General features: G+C 48.4%; 1 pseudogene; it reads right to left on the bottom strand.

Annotated features, from left to right (window-relative positions):
* Window positions 1-4,756: 4,756 nt before the first annotated feature.
* On the bottom strand, window positions 4,757-5,355 carry LOC149997069 (immunoglobulin lambda variable 5-39 pseudogene; annotated as a pseudogene).
* Between the last annotated feature and the right edge of the window lie 10,761 nt (window positions 5,356-16,116).

The raw sequence follows: 16,116 nt of genomic DNA, 5'->3' as shown, positions 1-16,116 counted from the left end.
CTGTTCACATGACATTGTTTGTGGCATTTGTCTCAGAGTTAAATGAGCAAATATGTAGAAAATTCTAAGCAAAAATTTTAAATTACTCTGATAGGTTTTATTAAAAGGATTCATATATGAGTCACCACTTAACCAACTTAAATATCATGTAAGTTATTGTCTATAAAAGTTACCTCAATAAGATTGAGGGAGAAATTCAATAATGATAAATACGGAAATTGCGGTGAAATTTTGATAGAGAAGCATTGGGAAGGCGATGCGTTCTGTGCTTGATTGAAAGGTGCGTATAACACCTTTTAGTTACGAGTATAGCTGGGTATCGTAATCTGTCCTACAGATTAAAAAGCTAGAGTTGGTGATCACTAAAACCCCATGAGGGTTTTTTTCTATGAACTTCCGATCCACCCCAGTGATAGGAAAAGCAACTGCAGACTGAGCTTCCAGGACAGAGAAGTGCTGGTTTCATCCTTGCCTCTGGGGTGGACACAGCTATAGTCCCTGACACTTGTGTCTGGAATTTTCGGAATAATGAAATTCTTTACTCAGCCACCCAATGACAGCCACCCGAGCCAACTGGTGCCAGAAGTTTTTGTCAATGATCCCTTGTATGAAAAAGTGCAGCGACAAGAGGGGACAATGTCACAGGCCCTGTGGGCCTGGATTCAGAGAGAAGACTTTTCAGTAGATGCTGAGCCTGGCTAGAGTGTCACAGGTGGTGACCGACAAAGTGACAGCCCAGCCCTGAGAGCACAGGGAGGTCGTGTCTGGCGTCCCCATGGACCGTGAGCACCGTGGGAGCTTCCCTGAGGCTGCAGCTGTCCCACAATACATGCAATGACAGCCTCCCATGCTGCCTGGATCCCAGAGACAGTCAGGAGGGCTGAGCTGCTGACCAGGATCAGAGACTCACCTTGGGATCCTGAGTATCCAGCTCATCCCAGTAGAGCAGGTGTCCAGGAAGAAATCTCATAATTATGTTTTCTCTGCATGTACCATTTACCAATTTTACATACACATTGTATGTGAACTATACCTCAATAGTTTAAAAAATATCCATCACCGCCTAGGAACATGCTCACAAGCTGTAAACAGACAGAACTGTGTTCAGAATTACCGTTCTAGTTGGGTAATGACAACATTTAATCATGAACCATAGCCCAGCCCAGGCCTTTCTCCTTCTTTCGCTTTATCTGAGTGACCATGATGGAAGGAAACCAGCATCACTCTCTTACTTCCCATGTGACAAAGACCTGAAAGTTGAGTGAATCACACAATGTCACTCTTGCGGGGATGGGGAACCAGGCAGTGTCACTGAGATTCTTGTTCCAAATCCAAGCATTTCCCCCCAAACCTGCCTGAGTTGTGAACAGAAGTACACGGAAGGCCATGTGTCCAGTACCTGGAAAATCACAACCATTTTCCACCTGAGCCTCTGCCTGTGCGGCAGTGACTGGGCTGGGATGTTTTATCAGAACAGTCCAATATAAAGATGGGACTGTGCAAAAGACCCATGGATCCATGGAAGGGCCTTCCAACCTTGGTTCTTAAAGGACAAATTACTCTCAACTTTGGTGTTGGCCACACAAGGTGAGAATGGGCCCATGGGCCAGGCTGGGAGTCAGATGGAAGGCTTGTATCTCATTTTCCATGGGGGCTGGTGCCCTGGGGTGGCATGGGACCCTGCAAATCTTCAACAGCCATAGTCACCCTTGTTCTCTTCCTGTTCCATCCTCACACAGGAGCCCAGAGTTGTCAAGGAGAATGAGTGACTAGGTCTGGGGACCAAGAGACAGTTAGGGACTCTGTGAGTGGCTCCTGTGCGGGAACCATCGGTGCCAGGACACAGTGCGCACCCAACTCTGCTGCTCTTCCCAGGGCAAAAGGAGCTGATGCATCTTTGGGTTCTTGACAAAGACCAGAGATTAGATTGTTTGGATCCCTTGTGGTCAGATTCTGGTAGGTTCTAAAGTCCTGTGCTGAGGACATTGGCATCAGCCTCCCACAGACCCTCCATTGATTATCCAGAAAGAATCTGTGTCCTCAGGATAAAGTGTCTGCTGGTGGAGGTGTAAACAGACTGGGAATATGAAATTAGAACCGATTCAGTTATCCTCACAACCAGAGATGCTTGGAGAGTCTTCAGATTCTTAGGAGGTGGTCAGAGATTTAACAACAGAGTCTCCTGACATGAAGTTAGGAGAAAGAAAGTGACCTGAGAGTAGGGGGACCACAGTGGGAGGGGCAGGGTTCTTTCTTCATTCTTCATGGATCTGGAACATATTACTGAAATCATTTTTTATCAGGTCCTATTGATCAGCCTCTTCTTGGAACAAGATCTGAGATACTTGCAAGAAGTATTCCTTGCCAACCCAAAGCCAGAGTTTCCATCGCAAAAGGCTCTGAGACAGACCTCCCAGGACAACAATTCTAGGGCTGAGCCAGTGCCTGTATTCCAGGCCGTCCTGTGCATGTCTGTGGTGCTGCTCCTTCTGCTACGGATGACCTTGTGCCTGAGACCTGACCCTGTTGTGGGTGGATGTGCCAGCCCAGCCTACAGGCAGGAGCCTGAAAGATATAAAAATATTGTGAACTGAGATTGGTGGTCACTCTTCATTCTGTCCACAGTTTAAATCACTGAAGAACCAACGTTCCCAGAAGATGAGGTTCTTTCAGTTTTGCTGAGGTATCAGAAACATTCACGGATCAACGTCACACTGTTCTATCCCGGGCTGCTGCCTCTGCCAGGACAGTACTTGTTGGCTTTCTGTCCCGGGTCCCAGGCCCTGAAGGAGGCTGGATGAGCAGGGAGAGATGCAGGGACCTGTGTGCACAGGGCCGGGTCCCCACTGCACGGAGTGGGCAGAGCAGGGTGGGTCGCATGTGTGAGCATGAGCATCAGGAAGTGTCACAGGTGTCATGTGTAATCAGTGAGGAGCAGGGGAACCCGGGACGTGGTGGAGACAACCTGATCCCTGCTCCTTGGGCCCTGGTCAGCCTCCCATTCACAGTCAGAGCAGAGTGAGGGGCCTGCAATGGTCAATGCCCTGCCTGCTTAGGGCCGCCATGATCCCAGGTATCTGGTCATACAGTATTCTAGTAGTTTCTGCAAATATATGTTTTTAATGATTTAATAATTAAATTACTAGAATGATAGAAGAGGATTGCCATCTCTAATGGGAGAGGGCCTCATCCAATCAGTGGAAGGACTTGGTCCAGCAAAGACTGACCTTCCCCAGGAAGAAGGAATTCTGCCAGCAGATGGCCTTCAGATCAAACTACATCATCTACTCCACTTTCCCCAGGTCTCTAACCTGCCAGCACATTTTGGAGATTTTGGATTTGGAAGTGACTCCAATGGTGTGAAACAATTACTTAAAATAACTTGGTGTGGAGAGGGGTGATGTTCCTGGGAGAACCTGAACTCATGCACAGACCTCTTCCCAATTTTTTGCATTACTCGGCTTTTTTGATTGTTCGCAGGGTCCTGGTCCCTGAAACCATCTCTGATAAGGGCAGGGCAAAAGTAACATGTTCTCTGTGTCCTACCAAGTTATCTTTTTTTATAGTTTCCACTTCTCTGTCCCAAATTGAACAGAAAACAAACAGCAAGGTCTTAAGGTAACATATACTTTCAATGAAAACGAGGTGGGAATTTCAGCAAACTGTTGTTTTAAACACCCTGAGAACATTGGACCACAAATTAGAATATCTACTTTAGTATGAATCTTGCCATATTTTGCACTTTTCACAGTATAAGACATTCATTTCTCTTAGATCTATCCTTAAGTATTTCTTCTTCATGTTCTTACAAATAATATGTAACTAAATAAATGGGGCCTGCTGCCTGCTGCAAGGACAGCCATTCGTGAGGCAGGTGTTTGCGCAAAAGAAAGAGGTTTCTTAGGTGCTGTGTGACCTGGGAGAATGGTGGGCTCCTGTCCCAAAGACCATCTCCTCTTCCTGCTCAAGCCCGCAGTTCCTGTAGGTATGGGAAGGGGAGGGCTTCTATTTCTACCCAAACATCTTGCTAGTTTTCAGGACACTTGGGTGATGTCCACACATCTTTCTAACTATTGGCAGCTCAGGGTAAGAATCTCCACTGACTATTATCTTTGCCAATGGGGAATAACACTCCCCAGAGCTCCCTGACTGTCTATGGTTGGGGGTCAGTGGGGAGGATGTGGGGGCTGCAGGACCCACTGTCAGGAACCCAGAAAATTCCACAGCTCTCAGCCCACCTCCTCATGATAAACAAGATGCCATCATATCTAGGAAAGCCCATTGGAGTCCAGCGAGCACCCCTGGATCCCAGCCCACCCCTGTGCTCCGTGAAGCCTCGCGTGGCTCGTGACTCCAAAGTGGCCAGCCAGGACCACACTTTGAATGACCACATCCTACGAAAACTGTACTGTTGTTATTTTTTAAATTCTGATAGTTCACTGTTAGTATATACAAGAAAACAGTTTATGCCAAATGCTGGTTTGTATCACAAAGTTCAGATATGAGCCCTCAGACTAGAATCATATCTTAGTCAATCCTCGACCCTGAGCCAACGTTGGCCTGAATCAACCTGACTTGACCTCCTCAAACATCTCTATGGGAAGTTTTTCTCTCTCAGGAAGGACTTTTTGTCTGTGAAAGCATGAAAACAGTGAGAATGTAAGTGCAAGGAATCAATATAAAAGTTGATAGAAGAAAAAGATATGACATTCTCAGAACTACTGATCCAGAGAAAATCAGGTGCTGAATGAAGATCTCATCGCACAGTCACCGCTGAGCTAAGGTCAGTCAGAGCCACCAGCTGGGGTGACGGCACCAGGACTGCAGAGCAGATGGGAGGTTTCTGTCTCACTTCCTTGTGGGTCTGAAACACTGTGTGAGTCTTAGAGGTGCCATCCCATGTTTCACAGTAATAATCAGCCTCGTCCTCAGGCTGCAGCCCGGAGATGAGCAGGAGCCCTGCATTGGCCGAGGCGTCTTTGGATCCAGAGAAGCGGCTGGGGACCCCGGAGCCCTGGTATTTATCTGAGTCAGATTTATACCTCAGGAGAAACCTGGGAGGGCTCCCTGACTTCTGCTGGAACCACCTTATGTGGTAACCGCCAACATTGAAGCCACTGCTCAGGGTGTAGGTGAGTCTGGCTGTTGCTCCCAGAGATGCAGAGAGGGAGGGCGGCTGAGTCAGCACAGGCTGCGAGAGGGAACCTGCAGAAATACAGACACTGGTCAGTGTTGACACAGAGACCACAGTGAGACTATAAAAAGAACAAAGCAGGGAAATGAGGCCTGGTCCCTGAGCTTGTCCCTACCTGAGCAGTAAGAGAGGAGCACGAGGAGGAGAGGAGTCCAGGCCATGATGCACAGCCCCTGAGCCCACAGTGGGGCTGGGCTGCCCAGACCCCCTTTTCTTCCCCACCCTCCACCAGGGGAGGGGCTGTCCATGCAAATGTGTGTCCATCCAGTGATGCCCAGCCCCTCCCTGAGCCCTGGTGCTGGGGCTCAGCTCACACCCCACACTGAGGAAGATGGAGGTTTACTTCACCACCTGGGGGAGCCCTGGGAGGAGGTACCTGCTGAGACACACAAAGGTCCCTGCTCAGGGGACTCTGCCAGGCGAGAGAGGACACAGCTGCTGCTTCTTCTTCAGAGAGCACAAAGCCTGGCCCACAGGCCCGGGCCCCTTTGAGTGAATGGTCCTCACTGAGCAGCTGTAGAAGGACCTCAGGGCAGCCCCACAGCACCACCTGCTGGTCATACGTGTAAAAAACAATAAAGCTAAGATTACTAACCTTTATTTAAAAGTAGATAAAATGTATATTTTACTAGGAAGAGGCAACACTGGCTCCATCAAAAATAAAATAAATAATAGATCAATTCTCTTATAAAATGGAAAGTGTTGCGGCACTCCTTCACACAAAGGCAAAGTTTTTCTGTAACATTTAGAAGGATGTAAAATGCTTTTTCTCTTTTTAAAACACTTAGCACAGAGACAAATGAACCAGAAAATTACAAATAGCATTAAATACTGAAAGATACATCAAACAAAATATGAACAAAGAGCTAGAATAATAAGTCAATGTGCAATTACTACATGTCATTTAATCCAAGATATATGTTGGGTTTCATTTTAAGAAATACGTAATATATTACAGCATAATAAGACATTAATAGATCATATATATTGTCTCTCTTGGTCATGAAAAGCATTTGATCAAATTCAACACCAAGTTCTTATAACAGCTATATATATCTTTTCTAGAATATTATATAAATATGGGGCATTGCTCTAGACACCCTGGTGCTGGTACAGAAGTGACAGCAGAGATCTCCCCAGTGAGTGACCAGCTACCAACTGTAACTAGTCCTGGAAACAGTGACAATGGAGCAATGGACAGAGCAAGTTGAGCAGAGAAAAGGTCTTGGCCGCTTTGCCCAGGGGTGAAGGGCAGCCTGTGAGCTTTGAGCCATCACCCCAGGTCTGAAGTAACAGCCTGCCTCCCATTCAGGCTGAATCCTCAGTAACATAGATCATCACATTATGGGGTTTCTGTCCCAGAGCCATAATAACCTCCATTGCAGAGGCTTCCAGTGCACAAGGGGTGACTTTCTGCCCAGGTGACCAATATACGCAGACAGGGGCTGTGAGTCTGCTGTCACAGCACCTGCTCCCTGCGGAACTGAGGAGCCAGGAGCTCCTTCCTGGAAAACCTGACAAAGGCTCACTGCATAGGCCCTGAGAGAGGAAGACTCCGGGACATGATGGGGACACCTCAGAGCTCTGTCTCCTGTGGTTCCGTGGTGGGGATTCAGCCCACAAACTGAGTCTTGTCCTCTTGGAAGATTTTCCAGAAGCTCACTTCCTCCTTGGAAATGCATTCTGGTTCCTCATTATCCACAAGCTCCAACATGTCCCAGATTTGGCCATGGACTCCACATTGAAAAAGAAGGAAAGGGCCCAAATTTGAAGCACTGTGGTGCAAGAGCTAGACCCAGAACTCATAGACAAATTGAGGGTCTCAGAGAGGGAGGATGGTCTCACATGAGTGAGGACACAGTTTGCCCAACTTCCCTCGACACAGTGAGTGGCTTACCAGCTGTCTGGCTCAGCACCCACACTGTGACATGGTGCACCATTCCCACTGCTGGTCACAGGGGCCACATGCTCCAGCCACTGTGATGTCCCTAAAGACAACACACACACTGGTCTTCCCAAAGTAGTCTTTACTGATGTTACTCCAGAGTGTGAGGTGAGAAAGGACATTCCTAAGTCACCGTGGGAACAGTGACGTGTTCACATTAGTATATCAATCTCCATAGAAAACGGTAGTTTTTCAAAATGTCAGTTGTTGCCCACTGAACCCATACAGCTCCACTTTGTTTGCTGAGCCAGACACTGAACATGTATGTAAAAAGCCAGGTAACAGGTGCAACAGAAACACATAGCTATCACTTTTCTTTGTGAACATGGGAGAGGTGGGCCCAATAAGCCTGGTCAAACAATGGAGTGTAGCCCTGGCCAGGTGGCTTAATTGGAACACTGTCCCATACACCAAAAGGTTGTGGGTTCAGTCCCTGGTCAGGGCACCTGCCCAGGTTTCAGGTTCCATCCACTGTCTCAACGCACACAAGAGATAACAAATCAATCTTTCTCTCTCACATTAATGTTCTCTCTCTCTCTCTGTCTCTCTCTCTCTCTCTCTGTCTCCCTTTTCCTCTCTCTAAAATCAATAAAAATATCCTTGGGTCAGGATTTAAAATAGTGAGTATAAATTCAATGTTTAGGATAATCCAATAATCTCTGGACAGAGTGAGGAAGAGCCCTTGAGTCAGAAGTCAGAGCAGGTAACAAGGCCAGAAAACGAGGAGGCTACTTTGTGGTGATTCTGGGGAACAACCACTGAAGCTCAGAGAGGTGGACCCTCTGAGCTTGTGTATCCAGAGCTTCCAACTGAAATGTTTAAATTTGAGAAAACCCATATTCCCTTACTTAAACCTTGAAATCCATTTTTACTATTTGTTAACTTATATGAATATTTGATCATGTAGCCACAAATACATTATGTTGCCTATATAAACTGGCTGATATGGAGATAGACTTCCTTTTCATGACTATTACCCTCAATAGCCCTGAGTGGTGCACAGCATCATCAGTCGGAACCCAGCCCTTGTCTTTCCCTGGGGCAGTTAAATGGTGCTCTGCGAGGTCAGCCACATGCAGGCTGAGGACGGGGAGCTCAGCGTTGGTGTCTCACTCCCCAAATGGCCTGGAGCACTGTGTGACCATGGAGGCTGCTGTCCCACACTGAGCAGCCGTCCTCAGCCTCGTGGTCAGGCTGGAACCCAGTGAGGGTCGGGGAGACCGAGCTGTGTCCCCAGAGCCAGAGAATCTCTAAAAGACCCTGGAGCCTGCTGCTATTCCTGTGGGTCAGGATTTGGGGGATGTGGCCCTGGTGTTGCTTCAGACCAGCTTCTCCCTGGTGGCCACCACGCCTATCCCATGGGTTGTGCCTCTTCCCTGTAGCTGTTTTCTGTCTTTGTCTGTATATCTGCTTCACACAGGTGGTCCGCGCTCTGCTTCTGGTCCTGGGCACAGACACAGCCAGATACACAGAGAAAAGGTGAGCACAGGAACAAGGGAGAGACCCTAGGACAGGCAGAGGACAATGTGGTCTAGGGCAGCACTCTTTGGCGGGAGAATTCTTCAACAGGGATGAGAGAGTTCCTCCTTTAATCCCAGGTGAAGGTGTTGTTTCTTCCATGTTCTCTTAGAATAAAAGATGCGTTAGTTTGGGGGAAAGTAGGTAACTTACCTTTGTAGAGACTCAAAGTTTTGAGAGTCCCCTAACAAGAAAGGGAAGACGACACAGGAATATCAGAGAGAGAAAGGAGCATCTAAGGCAGAGAGAAAGGACCCCTTTGCCTGCTTTATGATTGGTCCCCCCAACAGGGGTCCCCACACCTCCACAGGACAGTTTCTGAGGATCCTGCAGAATATGGAGGAATGAACGGCTGAGGAGAAGGAAGGTGAACAGGCACAGAGAACCTGGGGGAAGATTGATCCAGTAAGAGTGAAGAAGGCAGTCAAGGGTGTGTGGGGCCCAAGGGGTGGAAAGCTCACAGCTGTGAGCCCTGAGCAGAGGGCACAGGCGGTGCCAGGTGTTGGGTCCCAGCTGTGATCACCGCAGAACCCTCAGGAACAGGCCCTGAGCGCCCCCTGGTGTTCAGGCGGAGACACATAAATGTGTCACATGGTAACCAGAGCCATCAGAGACAGCTGCTGCCTGGCTACTGCTCCGCCCCAAGTCCTCCTGCCTTAAAGCCAGGCTGTGTGTGCCCTCCTGTAGCTTCCTCATCAGCACAGGGCAGACTTACGCTCTACACAGACACCTCGGCGAGAGTCTGTGCGTGTCCCCTTTGGCTGATAGTGTTTTTTATACAAACTTCTGATATCAGGATCAAGTCCAGAGCCAGGACCACGTCCATAAAGGCAGGTCCCCTTCTGTGTAGAGCTCTTCCCTGTGGAAGCCCCCACAGCTCTGAGACGATCGAGGCCCCACTGTCCAGGGATTAAGAGGATGTTGAAAGGAAGGCCCTGTGTGAATTCTTAGTGGATGGTGTTGGGCAAATCTTTACTGTCTGTCATCAGTAGTTCCACCTGAAACTAGTTTGCCCCATACTGAGAGCGGGATTAACTTTTAGCACTTAATTCCCAGGTCATAGTCATCAGTATCCAGGAGACCTTTCAAAGTAACCTTGTTTGTTCCTTTTCCCCGAGATCAATGAGGGCAAATGTGCAGTAGATTCTAAAATCAAATGACTTGAACTTTCAAATGCTCTGATAGAGATTGATCGAAACAGTTTATACATTAGTCTACACTTACCTGTCTGTGCTCTTGAAGGGGTTGCGTGATGTCCTATATAAAAGTAAGCTCTATAAGATTGATTGTAAAATTCTTATGATGAATATTGACAATTGTGCTTTAAAACCTGGATGGAAAAATAATAGAAAGTAATGCTTTGTTTTCCTGGCTGAACTAGGGCATATATTATTTTCCTAAAATTATTTTATATATATATGTACATGTGCATTTATTTCCTTACTATGAGTTTGCATGTGGAATGGTCCTATAGAGAGAAAAGCCCCACCAGCTTCTCAGTGAAACCCCAGGAGAGACCTCTTCCTATGACCTTCAGAACCACTTAGTGATGGAAACACATAAATAGAGCTTCGGGGATACGTTAATGTTGGGGTCAGGGGTGAGCCAACCTATCATTCTGCTCCTTGTGTCCACCATTTTCAGGATAAAAAAACTTGTTCATTCAGTTACCCAGTGACTAGAGGAATAGATTTGTGTTGGTGAAGGCCAGCAGGACCCAATCTTATTTGTCAGTAGACCCATGTGTGACTCATGGAAAAGAGGAGACCAAGGCAGACTGTGTCCCTGAGGTACAAGCCTGTGGCTTTTGTTTGGGACAGAAGATTTTTCAGCAGAAGTCTAGCCACCTGGAGGTGACACAGGCAGTGACTAAACGTGTAACAATGCAGCTGTGACAGCACAGGGACATTGTATCTCGCATCCCCGTGGACCGTGAGTACCATGGGAGACATACGGAGGCTGCTGTCCCACAACAACTGCAATGACAGCCTCACATGCTGCCTGGATCCCGGAGACAGTCAGGAGGGCTGAGCTGCTGACCAGGATCAGAAACTCACCCTGTGATCCTGAGCATCCAAGTCATCCCAGTAGAGCAGGTGTTCAGGACATCTGTCTCCTGGATGACATGGTAACAGGACCCCAGTGATGCTCCTGTTGCTGGTGTTTCCTGCTGAGGGAGAGTCAGCCTCCTGAGGATCCTGACCCTGAGGACACAGGGTTCACGCGGATTGATTCCTGAGCTCTGTGGGGACAGGGGAGCCTGAGACCTGCAGAGCCCTGGACAACATACACTCAGAGAGAGGAAGGGTGTGTGTGTGTGTGTGTGTGTGTGTGTGTGTGTGTGAGAGAGAGAGAGAGAGAGAGAGAGAGAGAGAGCCTTAATCTGAGGACCTGACACCATTTGCAGAGAGTGTTAGAATTGTGTCCCAAAGTGAGAGAGGGAGAAAGTGAGGTATCTGTCCAATGCACCCTCACAGAGCCATTTCCGCCTTCAACCATGAGGACAAGTGGCATCCTGTCCCTTTTGTTTTCTTTCTGTCCCCTGAGGGTGGTTGTTAGAGCAAAACCAACCCTGGGGCCAGCTCGCTGTGAGCCCTTCCAGGTCCTAGAGTCTGAAAAAAACAAGGCCACTTTCCTGGATAGAATTTAGGCAAGAAGGAGGAATTTGGTGCAGATTAGCTCTGACAACAATTCCACTTAATCACAGGTCCAGGTCATGTCGGGAGAGAGAAATCTGACAATACTCCTTCGAAAGACACAAGGCCCTCAGCCGTGGGGTCTTCAGGTTTAGGAAGCGCAGGGCAGGGGGTGAGCACACAGCCCCTTTCTTGTTACACCTGACACTGCAGCCATGCCCCACAGTGGCCTGCGGTCCCCCAACGCCTCCCTGGGATTGATAAGAAGAGATTGTTTATTTTTATCTCGGAAAAGCGCTAACACATGGCACTTCAGCAGTACAACAAAAATGTGTGTGTGGCTGAGTTAGTCCTGATGGTAAGGAAACCAATATTCTTGGGAAAGGGAAAAGGTGGTATGTATTGAACATCATGTCCAGGCCCTTTTTGTTTATGACATAAGACTGACCTCGTGCAGAGCTTCAGAACTGCTGAAGGAGGAATAATAAACACATCAAGAGCTTATTTTTATAACTACTCAAAGTTTGGGAGAAACATCATTTTTTGGTATAAACAATAATTGTGTTGTCAAATTAAAGAGATTGAGGGTGATAGGGAGCGAAAAACAACAATTTAAAGTTGTAAATAGGAACAAAGTTATAAAAGTAATTTAAGGTGGTCTCATTTCTGTTCCTTTTCCTCCCTAGAAATGGGTTCCTAAAAAAAGAAAATTACAGCAAAAACTTTTAACATTTTTCTGATGACCCGACATGAGATAGAGTTAAGGCCATAAGTGCCAGAGGAAGAAATCTGGAGGGTAAGTGATGCAATAGAAGAGGAGAGACAAGGGCAGGTGTGGGAGCAGAACTTAAAGAGTGCACAGATATTCTAGACAAACGTCACTGAAGTGGGTCTCAGGCCCCAGTTATTGGCCAGATAAACACAGGAAGCAGCTGGCTTGTCAGAGGAGTGCGGTCAACCCAGGGAGGCCCCAATTCAAGAGAGACAGCAGGTTTTTGTCGCACTTCCTAACGGGCCTGCAGCACCGTGGGAGCACTGAGACTATCATCCCATGCTGAGCAGTAATAATCGGCCTCGTCCTCAGCCTGGAGCCCAGTGACAGTCAGGGAGGCTGAGGTGCCAGACTTGGAGCCAGAGAATCGATCAGGAACCCCTGAGTTTAGATCGTTATCATAGTAGATGAAAAGCTTGGGTGCTTTTCCTGGGAGCTGTTGGTACCAGCTCACATAATAACCCCCAATGTTGGAGCTGCTTCCAGTGCAGGAGATGGTGACAGTCTGGCCTGCGGCCCCAGACACTGAGGGCGGCTGCGTCAGCACAGACTGGGCCCAGGATCCTGGAAGGGGGAGACACACAGAGATGGTGAGTCTGGGTCTGGAGACAAGAGGTGGGAGAAGACCCTCACATGTCTTCCCAAGGTCCCATCTCCTGTCCCCATCTCCTGTCACCTGTGCAGAGAGCCATGAGGGTGAGCAGGAGAGTGGTCCAGGCCATGGTGGAGACCGTCACTGAGTCCTGCCTTCCTTGAGCCCAGGGCTTAAGCAGGCCTTCCCCAAAGATCTCTCCTCTCTTTTTTGTATTCTAAGAGAGGAGGACCCATTCATGCAAATGAAGTCCCAGTTATTTGAATCCTCCCTGGGCCCCTTGCCTCTGCCTGAGAATGGCTGTGGGTGTTTGTAAGTGGGGGGCGGGAGGGGGGACGGCGGCATGTGAGGCCCATTGGTTGGGGAAGTCTCAGCTGTAAGCCCTGAGCAGAGGCCACAGGCATTGCTAGGAGGCTGGTCCCAGCCATGATCCCCCAGGTCCCTCAGGAACAAGACCCAAGCGCCCTCTAGTGTCCAAGACCAGACGCACCATCTTGTAACCAGGTGACCAGACCCATCAGAGACCAATTCTGACTCCCACTTTCTGTCCACTGAATTCTGCCTTAGGGCCAGGTCATGAATTCTGCCTTACGGCCAGGTCAGGTGTCCCCTACTGTGGTATCCCCATGTCCTAAATGCACCTTACTGCTCTACCCAGAGTCCTCAGGGTGAGCCTTTCCACACCTCCCTGGCCGTTCAGTGCTCAGGAATGAGGTGGTGTCTCTTACTTTAACCATTAGACAGGTATCGAGTCCAGAACAGTGACCAGCCCCAGGCAGGCATGTGCCCTTCTGTGCAGGACATGAGTTCTTTCCTCCCTGGTTGTTATAGGTCTCCTTCCCCATGGGTTCCCAGCAGAAATGAGCAGAAAGGGGCCCCTTCTCTCTAGGATTGGGGAGGTTGTGGAGAGAAAATTCTCGTGCTCATTCCTAGTGTGTGATGATGCTTCATAAATCTTTGTACGTCAATGTTCCCACCTGCAATAAATCAAAGTTCTCCACATGCTGTGAGCAGTGAGCGGTCCTGGGAGTCTATTCTCAAGCTCACAGTCAAAAGTCGGCAGGGACCTTGCCATATGACATTGTTTGTGCATTGATCTAAGAGTAAAAAAGGGAATACATGCAGAAATTTCTAGGAAAAGAAATTAAATTGCTGTGATAGGATTATATTCAAACAACTTATATATTCAACACCACTTACCCAACATAAATGCATGTATGTTTTTGTATATAAAAGTCACCTCAATAAGATTGAGTTAAAAATTCAAAGATGATGAATAATGATGGAAGTTGTGTTCAAAATATCGATAGTAAAACACTGGGAATGCTGTTCTGGTTGAAAAGGGGGCTCTGAGACCGACCTCCCAGGACCACAATATTAGGGCTGAGCCGGTGCCTATATTCCAGGCCGTCCTGTGCATGTCTGTGGTGCTGCTCCTTCTGCTACGGATGACCTTGTGCCTGAGACCTGACCCTGTTGTGGGTGGGTGTGCCCGCCCAGCCTACAGGCGGGAGCCTGAAAGATATAAAAATAGAGTGAGCTGAGATTTGGGGCTCACTGCTCACTTTGTCCACAGCTTAATTCACATAGCAGGTGCAGAGTTTTGCTGAGATGTCAGAAACACTCAGAGTCAACCTCACACTGTTCTATCCCGGGCTGCTGCCTCTGCCAGGACAGTACTTGTTGGCTTTCTGTCCCGGGTCCCAGGCCCTGAAGGAGGCTGGATGAGCAGGGAGAGATGCAGGGACCTGTGTGCACAGGGCCGGGGCCCCACTGCACGGAGTGGGCAGAGCAGGGCGGGTCGCCTGTGTGAGCATGAGCACCAGGAAGTGTCACAGGTGTCGTGTGTAATCTGGGAGGAGCAGGGGAACCCAGGGCGTGGTGGAGACAACCTGATCCCTGCTCCTTGGACCCTGGGACAGCCTCCCATTCCACAGCCAGAGCAGAGTGAGGGGCCTGCAGTGGTCAATGCTCTGCCTGCTTAGGGCCGCCATGATCCCAGGTATCTGGTCATACAGTATTCTAGTAGTTTCTGCAAATATATGTTTTTAATGATATAATAATTATTTTACTAGAATGATAAAAGAGGATTGCCCTGTATAATGGGAGAGGGCCTCATCCCATCAATGGAAGGACTTGGTACCGCAAAGACTGGTCCTCCCGAGGAAGAAGGAACTCTGCCAGCAAACAGCCTTTAGATCAAACTACAACATCCACTTGTCCTTCCCCAGGTCTCTAACCTGCCAGCCCACGCTGGGGATTTTGGACATGGCAGTGTCTCCAATGGTGTGAAACAATTCCTGAAAATAACTTGGCAGCGGGGGGCGGAGGATGGGTATTCCTGGGAGGGCCCTAACTCATACACAGACCGATTCCCAAGTTTTGCACTGCTCTGCTTTTTCTCATTGTTTACAGGGTCCTGGTCTCTGGAACCTTCTCTGGTAATGGCAGGGCTAAAGTACCATGTGCTCTGTGTTCTACAAAGTCCTGGATGGGTCACAGTCACAAGGAAGGAAAGGATCAGCAATAGCATGCTCCCACTGTGCACAACTGCCCGTTCTCAGTACCCAGCAGACACGGCTACCCGCACCCTGTATGTCACGGGGCAGAGTCACACTCATTCCCGGACAGGCTGACGCAGTTCTGGAAGTAAACTGGTTTTGTGAGGAGGGTCTCTGAGTTTCCATCCAGGATTCACACAAGCAGTTTCCATTTATACGACTTAAAATACTCCAAACTCTGATAACAGCTTTGAGCAACTGGGCATATTTCTTACTCCGCAAGTTTCAGGTCACAGGGCCCTACATCAGAGTGAGGCGAAGATCACAGACGTGTCCCCCCAGGTGCACGTCGCAGGGGACAGCACGGGCTCCACACCCAGTGGCACCCAGCCAGGCCCCTGCACCCACACCCTGCCCATCAGCCCTCAGGGCGGTGTTCCCCACCTGTCCTGTGTGTCTTCTGAGACGGAAGCTGCCCTCCCTGTTTCCCCTTCCTGGGTTCCCTGGAGCTTCACCTGGACTCCCTTCACCTCCCCTTCTTCAGGGGCAAGCAGGTCGCAAGGACCTAGGGAGGGTTCCTCCAGAAGATTGTTGTATTTATCTTTTCTTCCAGTTCCCACTTCTCTGCTGAAATCCCCACCCCATTTTTCATTTAGAGTATCTATCACCCGAAGACATTGCAGATTGTTTTTTATTCAATTTGGGACAAACTGTTACCTTAACCACACAGAGAATGTTGAACCACAAACTAGGATATATATTTACTTTAAATTTCTTGCCATATTTTGCATTTTTCACTGTATAAAATTTTCATTTCTTTTATATTTATCCTGAAGTATTTCATATTTATATTGTTACAAATAGTACTGTAACCCAACAAGTGGGGCCTGCTGCCTGCTGCAAGGACAGCCGCATTCCTGAGGCAGGTGCTGGTGCAAAAGAAAGAGGCGTATCAGGT

Source organism: Furipterus horrens, unplaced genomic scaffold (genome assembly GCF_987537825.1).
Source record: "Furipterus horrens unplaced genomic scaffold, mFurHor1.1.pri manual_scaffold_11, whole genome shotgun sequence".
NCBI classification, from domain to species: Eukaryota; Metazoa; Chordata; class Mammalia; order Chiroptera; family Furipteridae; genus Furipterus; species Furipterus horrens.
The sequence above is the reverse complement of the archived record's forward strand: the minus strand, read 5'-3'. Positions and strand labels throughout refer to the sequence as shown.